The sequence below is a fragment of the Solea senegalensis genome, unplaced genomic scaffold (assembly GCF_019176455.1).
Source record: "Solea senegalensis isolate Sse05_10M unplaced genomic scaffold, IFAPA_SoseM_1 scf7180000015197, whole genome shotgun sequence".
NCBI lineage: Eukaryota > Metazoa > Chordata > Actinopteri > Pleuronectiformes > Soleidae > Solea > Solea senegalensis.
Window position 1 is genome coordinate 34,916 of NW_025321255.1, and position 15,525 is coordinate 50,440.

The 15,525-nt window shown below is 39.7% G+C and overlaps 1 pseudogene; it reads left to right on the forward strand.

Moving 5' to 3' along the window:
* The first annotated feature begins 272 nt into the window (after positions 1-272).
* Positions 273-15,189, forward strand: LOC122762053 (annotated as a pseudogene).
* The last annotated feature ends 336 nt before the right edge of the window (positions 15,190-15,525 follow it).

Sequence of the window (15,525 nt, forward strand, 5' to 3'; positions counted from 1 at the left end):
TCAAAGCTCCTCTTCAAAGAGTTCTCTAGTGTTCCATGTCACCTGGAAGGAGTTCTTACATTACAAGATAACCTCTCGTGCTCCACATCAGTTGGAACTCACACGGTTGCATTACTGCTCTCTCTTCTATTCTTACTTAAAAAAGAACGAATTTCACAACCATGTCACTGGAAAGAATCATATCTTTCTTGATCGGTGACTGTTGTGGAGCACTCAGTCCTCTGTACAAGCGATTGGTAGACAACATCTTTCCAGCAAACCAAAAGAATTGGCTAGTAAAAGCCAACATGGAGAAGCTGACATTCTATGCCTTGTTGGTTCCAGAAGAGCTTGACTGTATTGGCGCTTACCTGCCTAAGAGAATGTCAAAGGATGTGGCTCGACAAAGATACAGGTATGTGTGCATAGCAATGGAAGCGCTGGACCAGCTGCTGATGGCCTGTCGCTCTCAGAGCATCAACCTGTTTGTGGAGAGTTTCCTGAAGATGGTGCGTGAGGTGCTAGAGTCGGACAAACCTAGCCTACAGATCCTAGGAACCAATTCGTTTGTGAAGTTTGCCAACATACAAGAGGACAACCCCTCCTACCACCGCTGTTACCATTTTTTTGTGTCACGTTTCAGTGACATGTGCCACTCTAGCGACGAAGACCCCGACATCTGCTTCAAGATTCGCATGGCAGGTATCAAGGTGAGGATGACGGTGAATGACGACCTACAGGCCAATATCTGGGACCCTGAGCTCATGGACAAGATTGTCCCCTCTCTACTTTTCAACCTCCAGAGTGGAGAATGCACACAGAACCACTCCCCTTCGCTGCTGCGGATGTCAGAGAAAGAAAAGAGTGGCTTGGTGGAGTTGACAGAGTGCTGCTTTAGGGAGCTTCTGAGACGAGCTGCCTATGGCAAAACACTTATTAGTCTCATGGATTGGCATGACAACAGCTCCAAGCTCCTCAGCATGAGCAGCATCCTGGACATATCTGTGCTCAAGATCAAAGTGGTCAAGTGTTCCAGACAAGATAAGTTATTCATGAAAGGTCACGGCCAGCAGCTTTACCAACACATCTACTTGGCGTGCAAGGAGCAGAGCAATGGTAGGCAGCATTACGAGAACCTTTTTGCTTTGTTTGCCATTTTGAGTGTGGAGCTGGCAAATCCAGAGGTGGTTCTGGACCTCGTTCGCCTGACAGTTGCATTGCAACTGCAGGACCTGGTGCCAGGTTGCAGGACGTGGCACTGTCAACTGACGAGGATCTGCCTATTAACAATCGCTGTGCTATTCATTCCCTGACTGCCGCTAACTTCAACCTTATTTGCCAGCTCACCACTATTCCACCCTTTAACAAGCATATACATGAGGTTATTAAGGTCAGACAGGTAAATAACCCTCACCTTTTACCCGAGGGTGTCTTCACGAACAACTCCAAGCTGCCTGCCTCACTGGAGAATGTGGAAGGGGATGTTTTATTTCTCCAGTCAAAAATCTCTGAAGTCCTTGGGGGTGGTGGTTATAACACATAGAGACTTTCTATACCTTTCATTCATTACATTACATTACATGTCATTTAGCAGACGCTTTTATCCAAAGCGACTTACAAAAGTGCATTTAAACATTTGGGTTCAAATAAGAGCTAGAAGTAAGTAAGAGCTTCAAGTAGAACAAACTATGAAGTGCTAGTCGTAAGTGCGAGGTACAAGTTTTTTTGTTGTTGTCTTAGTCGAGGTAGAGTCGGAAGAAATGTGTTTTTAGTCGGCGTCGGAAGATGTGGAGGCTTTCAGCTGTCCGGATGTCGATGGGGAGATCGTTCCACCATTTGGGAGCGAGGACAGTGAACAGTCTCGAGTTCTGCGAGTGCCTCTGCGATCCTCTCAGTGAGGGGGCAGCGAGCCGGTTTGTCGATGCAGAGCGGAGTGGGCGGGCTGGGGTGTAGGTTTTGATCATGTCCTGGATGTAGGCTGGACCGGATCCGTTTGTAGCATGGAACGCAAGCACTAGAGTCTTGAAGCGGATGCGAGCAGCTACAGGAAGCCAGTGAAGGGAGCGGAGGAGGGGTGTAGTGTGGGAGAATTTTGGTAAGTTGAAGACCAGTCGAGCTGCTGCATTCTGGATGAGTTGCAGAGGTCGTATGGCGCATGCAGGAAGACCAGCCAGGAGGGAGTTGCAGTAATCCAAGCGTGAGATGACAAGAGCCTGGACCAGAACCTGTGCCGCCTTCTGGGTTAGAAGAGGCCGAATCCTTCGGATGTTGTGCAACATGTATCTGCAAGATCTAGCTGTTGCAGCAATGTTGGCAGTGAGGGAGAGATGGTCGTCAAGTGTCACACCCAGGTTCCTTGCGGTGTGAGAAGGAGTTACCACAGAGTTGTCGAGGGTGATGGTTAGATCTGTGGTGGGAGAGCCCTTTCCTGGGAGAAAAAGAAATTCAGTCTTGTCGAGATTGAGTTTCAGGTGATGGTCACAGTACACAGATGATGATGATCATCTGTCCATTGGTGAAACTGTCTCACAGGTGGAGTTACAGTCTAGAAATAGTCCAGAGAAAGAAGAGAGGAGAGTGACAGAGGAGATCACATTCAAAGCCTTGAAAAATGTCATTGTGGGCAGTGTGGATATGGAGGAGCAGGACAGGGAGTGGAGGAGACAAGTGATGGAGAAGTTTCAGAAGGCCCCCTTTAAGGCAATAGCTGCACATTGTGGTCCATTGTGGTCCATGTATAGGAGACTAAATCAAATCTTAGAGATTACAATTAGATCTCCACCCAGTCCTGCTGGAACCATGTTATCAAGTCATGGCCAAAGTCAAAGATCATCTGTAGAAAGTCAACTAAGGTGATGAATAAGTATTGTACACACTTTAATGGCTGTAAAGTTGTTAACCACATCATTTACAAGAGATATTCAGCAATAACAAATGTTGTATCCAGGCCACTGGATAACATTTTTTTAACTTAGTCCTCTGAAATGACAATTATTTCACTCAGCGGGCAGAACTTCAGGCCATCCTGAACAAAACCACCCACAGCCACCTATCTCTCTGTCTGTATGCATGTACTGTATATACACACAATTTACACAATGTTTTTTGGTTTTTTTTAAATAATGATTTAATTATTAAGTTTCATTCAATTATTGTAAATAAAGTATTCAATTGTTCAAAATTGATTAAATCATCAATATAATCAATTAATAACCAAATTGTACATAATACAATATAATAATAACAAAACTGATTTATATGGAATTAGATTTTCAAACAACATTTTCAAGAAGCAAAAAAAAATAATCGATTTAATCATTCAAAAATATTTTATTTTATTGTTTGAAAACACACTTTCACGTTCTTTGTGCCGTGGTCTTTTGTTTGTGGGTGGGCCTTAGGAAGCTGCCTGCTGATTGGCTGGAGTTTTGGAGTGACAGCTCAATGGACTGGAAGTCATCACAGCCTTGAGTCCGTCTGGAGCCCGTTAGACCATGGATGTATTATAAGAACTCAGAGCCGGCCCTGGGCATAGGCAGTATAGGCAAATGCTAGGGGCGCCGTCATCCGCAGGGGGCGCCGAAAACGTATTATAAAAAAAAGTATTATAAATACTACTTTTTTTTTCTTTTTTTTTTTACCAGTGCCATTATTACTATTATTTCGAAACATTATATAAGCCCACAGCAACATAAAGTCATAGAAAGGCTATTAAATAATGCAGAAGCCTTTTTTCTGGGTGCAATGAGCCTTTGCGCTGTGTGAGGGGGGCGGGGTCAAGAGTCCAGCTGCCTGAATCCGACAAGACCGTGACCCAGAGACGAAGAAAAAGATTAATGACACTGTATCGGAATTATGTCCAAAAGACTAAAGCCACCCGGCGCCCAAGGAAGAAAAAGAAGGAAAGAAGAGGAAGAAAAACGTGAAAAAGATAGAGGTACAGTAATGTCAATGTGATGAAGTTCATGAAATTACTAGTTTAATGCATCGTAGTTACCGTTGTTGGAGCAGAGTGTTAGCTCGTACTTCAGACGATAGCGACATTGTTTAATAATCAATAAATAGCTGAGTCGACGTTTGTTAATGTTACTCCACCTTAAATTCGTCAGGGACGTTTGGAAACTTAACGTTAGGCCTGTTCAGGTGTTATTTTACAGGTGTCTTTCCTGCTTGTATGTCAGTTAAAATGCTTTTAGTTGTCCGTCCCCTTTGTAATAAGGTGGTTGTAAGCCTTTGGTTTTATGTGTCACAGTTTATGTTTGTTAAAGTTTACATCAGTGTTAAAGTGCAGTTAAAGTGTATTACTGTTACTATTTCATATCTTAGCTGTCCCATATCATTCATAGGCTATATATACATATATATTCATTTCACTGCACTTTACTGGTTTTTGCACTCTGGTTAGACTGAATTGCATTGCAATGACAATAAAGTTGAATGAATCTCATCACATTTTCATTATTAGTCTATATTAGTCTCATGTATAGCACACCAAGCATCTGTTTTTTTATTCAAATGTAACATGCAGTCGTCACATATACTTCTCTTCTCTCTTTAGATGCACTTTTAAAATATTTCAGTACCACCCCCAGTGACACAGCATCAGGTGCTCCTGTCCTTTTTAATTTTATCACTTGTTTCTTTCTTTACTTTTTATTTGGTGAGATATTTTTTACTCAAAGAAATAAAATCTTGAAAACACACATGCAGTTTCTGTGTGATTGTATGAAAGTTGATCGTGAAATTGACTGCTGCGATGCAAGGGGGCGCCAGCTAAAATCTTGCCTAGGGCACCAAATTACTCAGGGCCGGCACTGTAAGAACTGGATGTAGCTCCGCCCCCTCTGCCTTGAAGACAATGTTGTCATGGTGGCCACTCGTGGTACTGCAACAACAAATACTCATGCGGCCCAAAAAGCAATTTTCCCATTGAGCACAATAGTAAAAGAGACGCCTGTAAAAGTGTCCACAAGACACCTGGAGACATGGACACAGACATGTATAGATCTTTATATTCTATATTTTTAATTCATGGAGTTTCACATTTGTAAAACCTTCCTAAAGGCCATAAAAAGCCCAGAAACATCTTATTTCCCAGAGTGACGTCACAGCTGTGTACGAGCACAGCAAAGCGCGGTCATGTGACTCATGTGGCTACTGTCAGGGAAACGTACGATGTGAAAGCTTTATGAGAAATTTGAATAAATGAAGGCGGTGACTGGTTTTCTTTTACATTTTTTAAATATTAGGACGAAACAGGCTTTAGTTATTTATTCGTCGCTCATTAGGATTTATTTCAAATTTATTATCGATGTATTAATGAGCTGCTGTGTGGATTCATGCTGATATCGAGAACACGGGGCAGATGACGGTGTGATGACCTCAGACCTGCGCTCACTTCACCACTGATTCCCGGGGAGGCTGCTGGTCTTATCATCACTATCTGTTCATAAAGTTACTGATAAATGTGATGAACACATGAATTAGAGTTGAAGTAAAATGTTGAGTGAAAAAATCTGGAGTTTTAAACTACGTTTAACACATTGTTATTGTTCCTAATAATATGATCGGGAGTCTGCAGGTTTTTCTGGCCTGACTATTTTAATATTTTATGATTATTATATTTACCATAAATTGTAATTATAAAGATAAGTTAGCTTTATTTATAAACCACCTATACAAAAATTTGAACTTTGAAATTTAAACCAAAATACAAAGCATAGCAATGAGACCAAAAATCATATTCATGGTTAATATTCAATGGAATTGTTTTTTTAAATCATAATAAAAGTACTTTATGTTATTACTATTATTTTCTTGGACAATATTATATAAAATCCCTGAGTCATGTGACAGTGATTATCATACAGTTTATCAGCCTGGTCTGTACTGTGAACCAGGCATTATTTTCATTAGCTCTCATGTGCTGGAGTTCAGAGTTTTTGAATATTGAAGCAATTATTCTGTCAAATATTTAAAAAGCATTTTTTAAAACTCATCAGTAGACAACATAGATACATTGAACTGATGCAAATGAAAAGGAAACACATGTTGACTGGTCAGGGTTAAACTGTTAGATATGTAATTATACATAATGTAATAAAGGTTATGGATATTATTAACATTGTAGATGAATACTCTTGGATTAAAGACACATTATGTTAAATGTTGAAACAGCTCGTCACAGGTTCAGGACGTTAGGACTGAAAAATCACACCATCATCGTTGGAGTTCTGTCACAGATCTGTTGAAGCAGCATCTCACACACACACACACACACACACACACACACACACACACACACACACACACATTCATCACCCCACCTGTTGAGAGAAGACGACAGAGAGTCAGAGTCAGAGTCAGTGATGCAGCTCAGATGTGGAATAATAACATCACATGTTACAACAGCTCACATTCACTCATTCACCAAACACTGGTTGTTTGGAGTTGTGTGAAAACAAATCAACAGAAGTATTTGGACTATTATGAAGTATTCAAATACATTCACAGTATTTTCATATGGAGTTTTGCAGCTTTAACAGCTTCAACTCTTCTTGGAAGACTTTGCTCAACACTTTGAAGTGTTTCTGTGACAATTAGTGTCCATTCATTGTGTCGAGCATTGATGAGGTCACACACTGATGCTGGACCACAAGGTCTGGCTCTTAATCTCTGTTCCAGTTCATCCCAAAGGTGCTGGATGGGGTTAAAGGTCAGGGCTCATGTCTTTATAGTGGTTGCTTTGTCCACTGGGACACAGTCATGTTGGAGTAGAAATGTCTGCGTCTGCTGAACTTCAGATTGTCCTTCACTGAGAGAAGAGGCCGAGAGTCCAAAGCCCCATTGAAACACGTCAATTCAAATACTTTTGTCCATATAGTGCATCTATAGTGCTGCAGGAACTACTCCTCACCAGCAGGGGTTGCTGTTTCTTTATGTTCATCTCTGTTGACATGGAAGTCAAGGTCACATGTTCAGCTGTGGCCTTAAATGCGTACTCTGTGTACTTTGATGGAAAGTATTTGTTAGTAGATATATTTCAGGGACATTTGGTTTTTTGATTGAATTGTTGTTGCCACTGTTTCATGTTGCCTCACACACACACACACACACACACACATGGTGACGATACTCAAGTCACTCATTTGCATATTTCTTCAGGAAAAAGTTGTGTTTATATTCTGTTCATGCAGAATTTGTCTATAAACCTTAAACCAGAGACAACTTTGATTTTGACTCATGTTACAGAGTCTTGGAGGCGGAGCTTTAACCTGAGGTCCAACAGAAAGGGGCGGGCTTTGTCACTCCAGTGTTCATGTTTACAGCAGAGTCACTATCATGTCTGTGTCTGCAGCCTCTTCATGTTATTTGATATAATGTGAATGTAAATGACTTTCTCGTGGTTTTATGTGGTTTACACTTGAAGGTGTTTGTGGAAGACTTTTAAAAAAAGGTCAATGAAGTCTACTTTCTGGGAAATTGTCCTCATTTTTGACCGAAAAAGTGAAGAAAACTAACTCTAACATTGTCTTAAAAGAAGAGAATGACAACTTCATGTAAGCTTTAATAAACAGTAACAAACAACAGTTTGAATGAAATCCCTGCTGCTCCTGCTTCACTACTGCTGTGTTTAAAACACAAAGGTCAAATTCACTCTCTCTGTACTTACGTACTTACACTAACTCTTAGTTTGTTTCATGTCTTTTTCATTTGTTTCCATGTCTTGTCACTAGTTCTCCTGTCATCTTTCTTCCATGCAATCAACTCATTTCCCTCACCTGCTTTTCCATTGGCTCATTAGTCCCTCAGTGATTATATAGCAGCCCATTTTCAGATGGTCTTGTGTTGGTTTTTTGCTCCAGCATTTCTAGTTAGTCTTCTTGTTCTGATGTGTTTGCCTGTTTGTGACTGATTTCCTGCTTTTGGACTTAGTAATCTGCGTTTTCCTGCCTCGTTGTCGTGCTTTTGGGTTCTCCCTTGCCAAGGTGTCAATTCTTAAAGTCAGAGAAGACTCACTTTCATTTCTTTGCTTGTGATAAAGATCATTTCTTGATATTTTGCTCATTTCTTCATGCTTTTGTCAGAGTTTGAAGGAAAATGACGTTCCAGTCTGAAAGTGGCTACTTTGACGTTTTCTAACCAAACAAGATGTGCTGCTGTTTTTACAGTGTATGATACAGTGGATCTATAATCTGTGATGAAGTCAAACTACAAACAGCTGATGGACGCTCATCATGTGAGGCGCTCAGCTCTAGTCTGTGAGTAGCAGCAGCTCGTGGCTCGTCTGTTGTCTCTCTGTGTCTTTGTGTCCAATCATGAAGTCTGTCACTATTGTGCTGTCACAGCTTCACTGAGGAAACACTGATGTTTGTCTGACTGTGATTAGAACAACACTCTACTCACCTCAGAGTCTCCAGTCTGTAGTCTGGACTCTTCTGAAGATCACACAGAGGCTTCACTGCTGAATCCTGCAGCTGGTTCACACTCAGGTCCAGGACTCTCAGGTGTGAGGGGTTGGACTTCAGAGCTGAGACCAGAGAAGAACAGCTGATCTCTGTCAAACTGCAGCGACTCAACCTGAATAAAGAATAAAAGTGTTTTGTTCAGCAGGTGAATTTTAATGTGTGAGTCAAATATCAGCTGTGAGGATGAAAATGTATCTGAACATTTTCTACAGTGTATTTAGAAAGCATGAGTCATGTGACTGTGAGACACACGAGTGTGTGAAGGTTCAGTTCAAGTGAACGTGAAGAATAAAGACGTTTGACGCAAAGAAACAGCAGCAAAATGACAAAGAAGTCACAGGTGAATTTCAACACAGCCTCACTTTTCACATCAAGTTCAACTCAATGAAATGAATCAATGATAAGAAGCAGAAACAGGTGGAGTCTGTGTGCAGGCTGTACACTGAGAGGTTCAATACTGCCCTCTACACTTCAAAGTCCTGAATCACACTTCTTCTCAACATCTTTACAATTCTATATTTTACACTTGATTTGATTCTTTGATTCATCTGTGTTTAGTAAACCAGCTTAAAGGTGCATTACCACCACCTTTATTGCTGCAAAGAATTCTGGGACACGGCCGTCCGCCAAACATACACCAGATGACGAGTCATGGGACAGTTGGGACACGCCCACGTCACGGTGCTGTGACACATGTTGACAACATCTGGACCATGAGTCCACACTTGGAGGATCCAGCCTTATGAACTGAGACACAGCTGATTTGAAGATGAGAGGAAGCTCCTGTTTGTTTGTAAACAGTCACAGCTGTGACATCATCAACAACACTCATTCTGATTGGCTACATATGAACGTGTCAGAGGAGAAAGTGAAAAACATCAAGTTCAGTCAGAAAAGGTCAAAGCTGCGACTGACGTGAAAACTACAGCGACTGAAACACTTTAGAAAACAAAAAACCCGTCAGCTGTGAAAAGATCCTGATTCTACATCTGAGGGAAGAAAAAGTGGAAACATGGAACAACCATCACTGATTCAACTCATGTGACAACATGAATGACTTTCAGTTGTGGATGAAACATCTGACATTTACAACAGTAACAGAGAGTCAGTGAACTCACCTCAGAGTCTCCAGTCTACAATGTGGACTCTCCAGTCCAGAACACAGCAGCTTCACTCCTGAATCCTGCAGCTGGTTCCAGCTCAGGTCCAGGTCTCTCAGGTGTGAGGGGTTGGACTTCAGAGCTGAGGCCAGAGAAGAACAGCTGATCTCTGTCAAACTGCAGCCCCTCAACCTGAATAAAGAATAAAAGATGAGACTTTAGAACAATGTGTGAGTGTGTGTGTGTGTGTGTAAGGAGTTTATTTTATTCATCAGTGAATAAAATGAGTTTAATGTAAATGAAATGAAAGTTTAAAAAAACAACAGCAGCTTCGGTCAGTGAACTCACCACAGAGTCTCCAGTCTACAATGTGGACTCTCCAGTCCAGAACACAGCAGCTTCACTCCTGAATCCTGCAGCTCGTTCTTACTCATGTCCAGGTCTCTCAGGTGTGAGGAGTTGGACTTCAGAGCTGAGACCAGAGAAGAACAGCTGATCTCTGTCAAACTACATTTTATCAACCTGAATAAAGAATAAAACATGAGACTTTAGAACAATGTGTGTGTGTGTGTGTGTGTGTGTTTAAGGAGTTCATTTTATTCATCAGTGAATAAAATGAGTTTAATGTAAATGAAATGAATGTTTAAAAAAACAACAGCAGCTTCAGTCAGTGAACTCACCACAGAGTCTCCAGTCTACAATGTGGACTCTCCAGTCCAGAACACAGCAGCTTCACTCCTGAATCCTGCAGCTTGTTCCACCTCAGGTCCAGGTCTCTCAGGTGTGAGGGGTTGGACTTCAGAGCTGAGGCCAGAGAAGAACAGCTGATCTCTGTCAAACTGCAGCCCTTCAACCTGAATAAAGAATCAAACATGAGACTTTAGAGCAATGTGTGTGAGTGTGTGTGTGTGACTGTGTGTGTGTGTGTGTCTGTGACTGTGTGAGTGTGTGTGTGTGTGTGAGAGAGACTGTGTGTGACTGTGTGTGTATGTGTGTTTAAGGAGTTTATCTTATTCATCAGTGAATAAAATGAGTTTAATGTAAATGAAATGAAAGTTTAAAAAAACAACAGCAGCTTCAGTCAGTGAACTCACCCCAGAATCTCCAGTCTACAATGTGGACTCTCCAGTCCAGAACACAGCAGCTTCACTCCTGAATCCTGCAGATGGTTCCACCTCAGGTCCAGTTTTCTTAGGTGTGAGGGGTTGGACTTCAGAGCTGAGACCAGAGAAGAACAGCTGATCTCTGTCAAACTGCAGTTCCACAACCTGAATAAAGAATAAAAGTGTTTTGTTCAGCAGGTGAATTTTAATGTGTGAGTCAAATATCAGCTGTGAGGATGAAAATGTATCTGAACATTTTCTACAGTGTATTTAGAAAGCATGAGTCATGTGACTGTGAGACACACGAGTGTGTGAAGGTTCAGTTCAAGTGAACGTGAAGAATAAAGACGTTTGACGCAAAGAAACAGCAGCAAAATGACAAAGAAGTCACAGGTGAATTTCAACACAGCCTCACTTTTCACATCAAGTTCAACTCAATGAAATGAATCAATGATAAGAAGCAGAAACAGGTGGAGTCTGTGTGCAGGCTGTACACTGAGAGGTTCAATACTGCCCTCTACACTTCAAAGTCCTGAATCACACTTCTTCTCAACATCTTTACAATTCTATATTTTACACTTGATTTGATTCTTTGATTCATCTGTGTTTAGTAAACCAGCTTAAAGGTGCATTACCACCACCTTTATTGCTGCAAAGAATTCTGGGACACGGTCGTCCGCCAAACATACACCAGATGACGAGTCATGTGACAGTTGGGACACGCCCACGTCACGGTGCTGTGACACATGTTGACAACATCTGGACCATGAGTCCACACTTGGAGGATCCAGCCTTATGAACTGAGACACAGCTGATTTGAAGATGAGAGGAAGCTCCTGTTTGTTTGTAAACAGTCACAGCTGTGACATCATCAACAACACTCATTCTGATTGGCTACATGTGAACGTGTCAGAGGAGAAAGTGAAAAACATCAAGTTCAGTCAGAAAAGGTCAAAGCTGCGACTGACGTGAAAACTACAGCGACTGAAACACTTTAGAAAACAAAAAACACGTCAGCTGTGAAAAGATCCTGATTCTACATCTGAGGGAAGAAAAAGTGGAAACATGGAACAACCATCACTGATTCAACTCATGTGACAACATGAATGACTTTCAGTTGTGGATGAAACATCTGACATTTACAACAGTAACAGAGAGTCAGTGAACTCACTTCAGAGTCTCCAGTCTACAATGTGGACTCTCCAGTCCAGAACACAGCAGCTTTACTCCTGAATCCTGCAGCTTGTTCAGACTCAGGTCCAGGTCTCTCAGGTGTGAGGGGTTGGACTTCAGAGCTGAGGCCAGAGAAGAACAGCTGATCTCTGTCAAACTGCAGCCCCTCAACCTGAATAAAGAATAAAAGATGAGACTTTAGAACAATGTGTGAGTGTGTGTGTGTGTGTGTGTTTATTTTATTCATCAGTGAATAAAATGAGTTTAATGTAAATGAAATGAAAGTTTAAAAAAACAACAGCAGCTGATTTGAAGATGAGAGGAAGCTCCTTTTTTTTAGTTTTTATTATTTTATTGTCAACATGTAAAGACAGCAGCACAAGTATGTGAACCTAGTTCTTTAAGTTTCTAGCTTGAGATCTTTTTTACTTTTTAACTTTTTATTCAAGACTAGGAACATACAGACATTTAGCCACAAGGATATACAGAAATGAGTATATACAGATTAATACAAAGTGCATATCAGTAAAACATGAAACTAGTCATACGAATCACATACCAAATAAAAAACATAAAAACGAATGTAATTTCAATCAAAAATGAAATAAATAAACACACAAAAAGAAAAGCCATAATGTCTTAAATATAGTAATACATTACTCTATTTCATGAAAATACAGTAATGTGCGCTGGCACTTTTTTTGTTTGACATAGAGGATAAAGTATCTATGTACAAGTTGAATTCAACTGTGAAACTGTTCATGTTAGGGAAGGATTTAGAGAATCGTGCTTTATGAATATTGAATTTGCCAATTGCAAGAATGAGATTTGCCATGTGATTTAAAGATCTGTTGCTACAATTCAATTCAGTGACAATATCCTTTGGGGCAATTGCTATGACATGACCAGTCCTGTTCTGAATAAACTTCTCTACGTCTCTCCACAAAACAAAAGAAAAGGGGCAGTGATAAAACAGATGTAAAGTCGTTTCTGGCTCAGTTTTGCACTTTAGCATCAATGTCAACACATTTGGAAATGATTGTGTTACACGGGTAAATATTATGTAAGATTCTGAAATGAACTTCTCTGATTTTATTCCAAACACAAAACTGAAAGGGGCATAACCATGCTTTGTGCCACTTTATATGATCAAATTGTGAATTCCAGAAAGATTTGCTTTTGGGTGAAATCTTGTTCTACTTTTGAATCTCTTTCCTTATATGTTTGTTTGTACACTTTACATCTGTTAATGGTATCCCACCAATAAGTAGAGAAGGCACTTGAGGATCAATATTTTGATGGCCAAGGTGACATTTCATTCATTCAATTATGCCTGTGGGAATAGCTGGCATTACAGAAATCAACTCTTTATAAATGATAGGAACAGATTTTATTCTTAGAAATGGTTCATAACTATAAAGATGACCTTTATTATCAAACAAAGCAGAAACATAGATAATACCCCTTTCAATCCAGGCCTCCTTATATAGACTTTTCTTGTTAACAGTAATATCACTGTTATTCCAAATAAGAGTTTTATGTGGTGAAAAGTTGTGAACATAACACACTTTCCAAGACAATAAAGCCTGTTGATGACATTTTCAGACTTTTAGTGGCAATTTAGAAACGGACTAGTTACATCCCAATAGAAAGTTGAAGCCGCTTCCATTTTCAAAGATATTATATGGTATAAAATTCCATAGCGATTCCGGACATTCCAAACATTTCTGAAGCCATTTGATCTTAAAGGTGCAATTCAAACGGATCAAATCTAAGACGCCCAATCCTCCTTCTGCTCTCTCTAAAGTGAGAATTTCTTTTTTGAGGCAATGTCTCCTATGTTTCCACACAAATGTAATACATAAATGATTGATTTCTGTGCAGAACATATCACTAACAAAAAGTGACAAAGCAGGATAAACTAATCTTGATACACCTTCAGCTTTTGACAATAACACTCGAGCAAAGATTGAAAGGGCTCTCTGAAGCCATCAATTCAAAATTGTCTTAGTTTTCTTCATTTTGGGAAGAACATGTAGCTGTTGTCTGAGAGTCATGTCCTTGGAAATGTGAACACCAAGATATTTAACACACTGTTTGACAGGAATATCAAACATAAGTTTCTCTTCTGTCTCATAGAAACATAAAAGTTGACTTTTGTTGAGATTTAGTTTAAGACCCGAAGCTTCTGAAAATGCACCAGTTGCACGTAATGCACTTTGTATTTGCCCTTTATCCCTTAGAAACAATAGTGTATCATGGGCTAGCTGTGTCATTTTGATCTGTCTGTTAAAGATGATGGAACCATGAATATCGGGGCTATGTGAGATATTTAACAACAAAACTTCAGCCACAATCAAAAATAAAAAACAAGAAATAGGACATCCTTGGCGTACACCTCTTGAAATTGGAAACCTTTTGGAAATGCTGGGATATAAAATGACAGAGCTGTTTATATCTTTATAAAACATTATTATATTATTAATAAAATGATCCCCAAAACCAAAAATGTGCAGGGCCTGTATCATGAAAGAATGTTCAATTGAATCAAATGCCTTATTAAAGTCAAGGAATACAAGTAGTGCATGTGACTTTATGTGGTTCGAATAGTCAATTCAATCTAATACTAACCTGACATTAGAGCTAATGTGACGTTTGGCCATAAAAGCATTTTGGTTTTCGCTTATTATCTCTTCTAGATCTTTCTTCAAACGTTTAGCATAGACCTGTGAGATCATTTTATAGTCTATATTTCAAAGAGAAATGGGCCTCCAATTTTCCATTATTAAAGGATTTGTTTCAGGTTTAGGAATAAGGGTTATCAGACCTTGTTTCATGGTTGTCGTCATGTCCTTTCTATCAATACATTCTTTAAACATGAGCAGTAGATGGTCCTTAATTAAAGCCCAAAAGCATAAATCAAATTCTACTGAGAGACCATCACTTCCAGGTGATTTTCTTAAATTCATTGAGTTCATATTGCTTCAGTCATTTCTGAGGATGAGAGCTCTCTGTCACAGCTGTCTTTGAAATGTCCAGAAATCAGAGGAGTAAACTTTCTTATATGCTCCATAAATGCACTGCTCTTGAAGTGATTCAATTCACATGTATATCATTTGCTATAACTTGCAATATTATTGTGGTCTGTGCTGATGGTACCATTTATATTTAGGGATGTAATATTATTTATTTTCCTATTTGGCTTTTCTAAACCAAAAAAAGAACTTGTATTTCTTTCCCCTTCCTCTAACCACTTAGCCCTGGACCTTATGAAGGCACCTTTGGCCAAATTCATATACATTCTGTCAAGCTCTTCACTAAGATTCTTAAGCAATTTTAATTCATCCTCAGATAAATCGTGCCTAGACATTCATTTGTGCAACTGGCTCATTAAAGATCTTCTTTGCTAGTACGTATTTCTTTTATTTGTTTGCTACACTGTATTGCAACTTCTCTCACTTTAAATTTAAAGAATTCCCATTTTTGGATTGGACTCAAATCTTTTTTTACTAAAAATGTCTTTTGCAAGCAATTCTACACTTTTTAAAAAAATGTTTTGTCTTCCAATATATTATTATTTAATTTCCAATAGCCTCTGATGTTTGATTTTTCTTTAGAGCCCTTTAATCTAAGACTTGTCTTTTGATGATCAGACAGCGGAGCATGACAATGAGAAACATCTGAAATGAAATGTAGTCCATG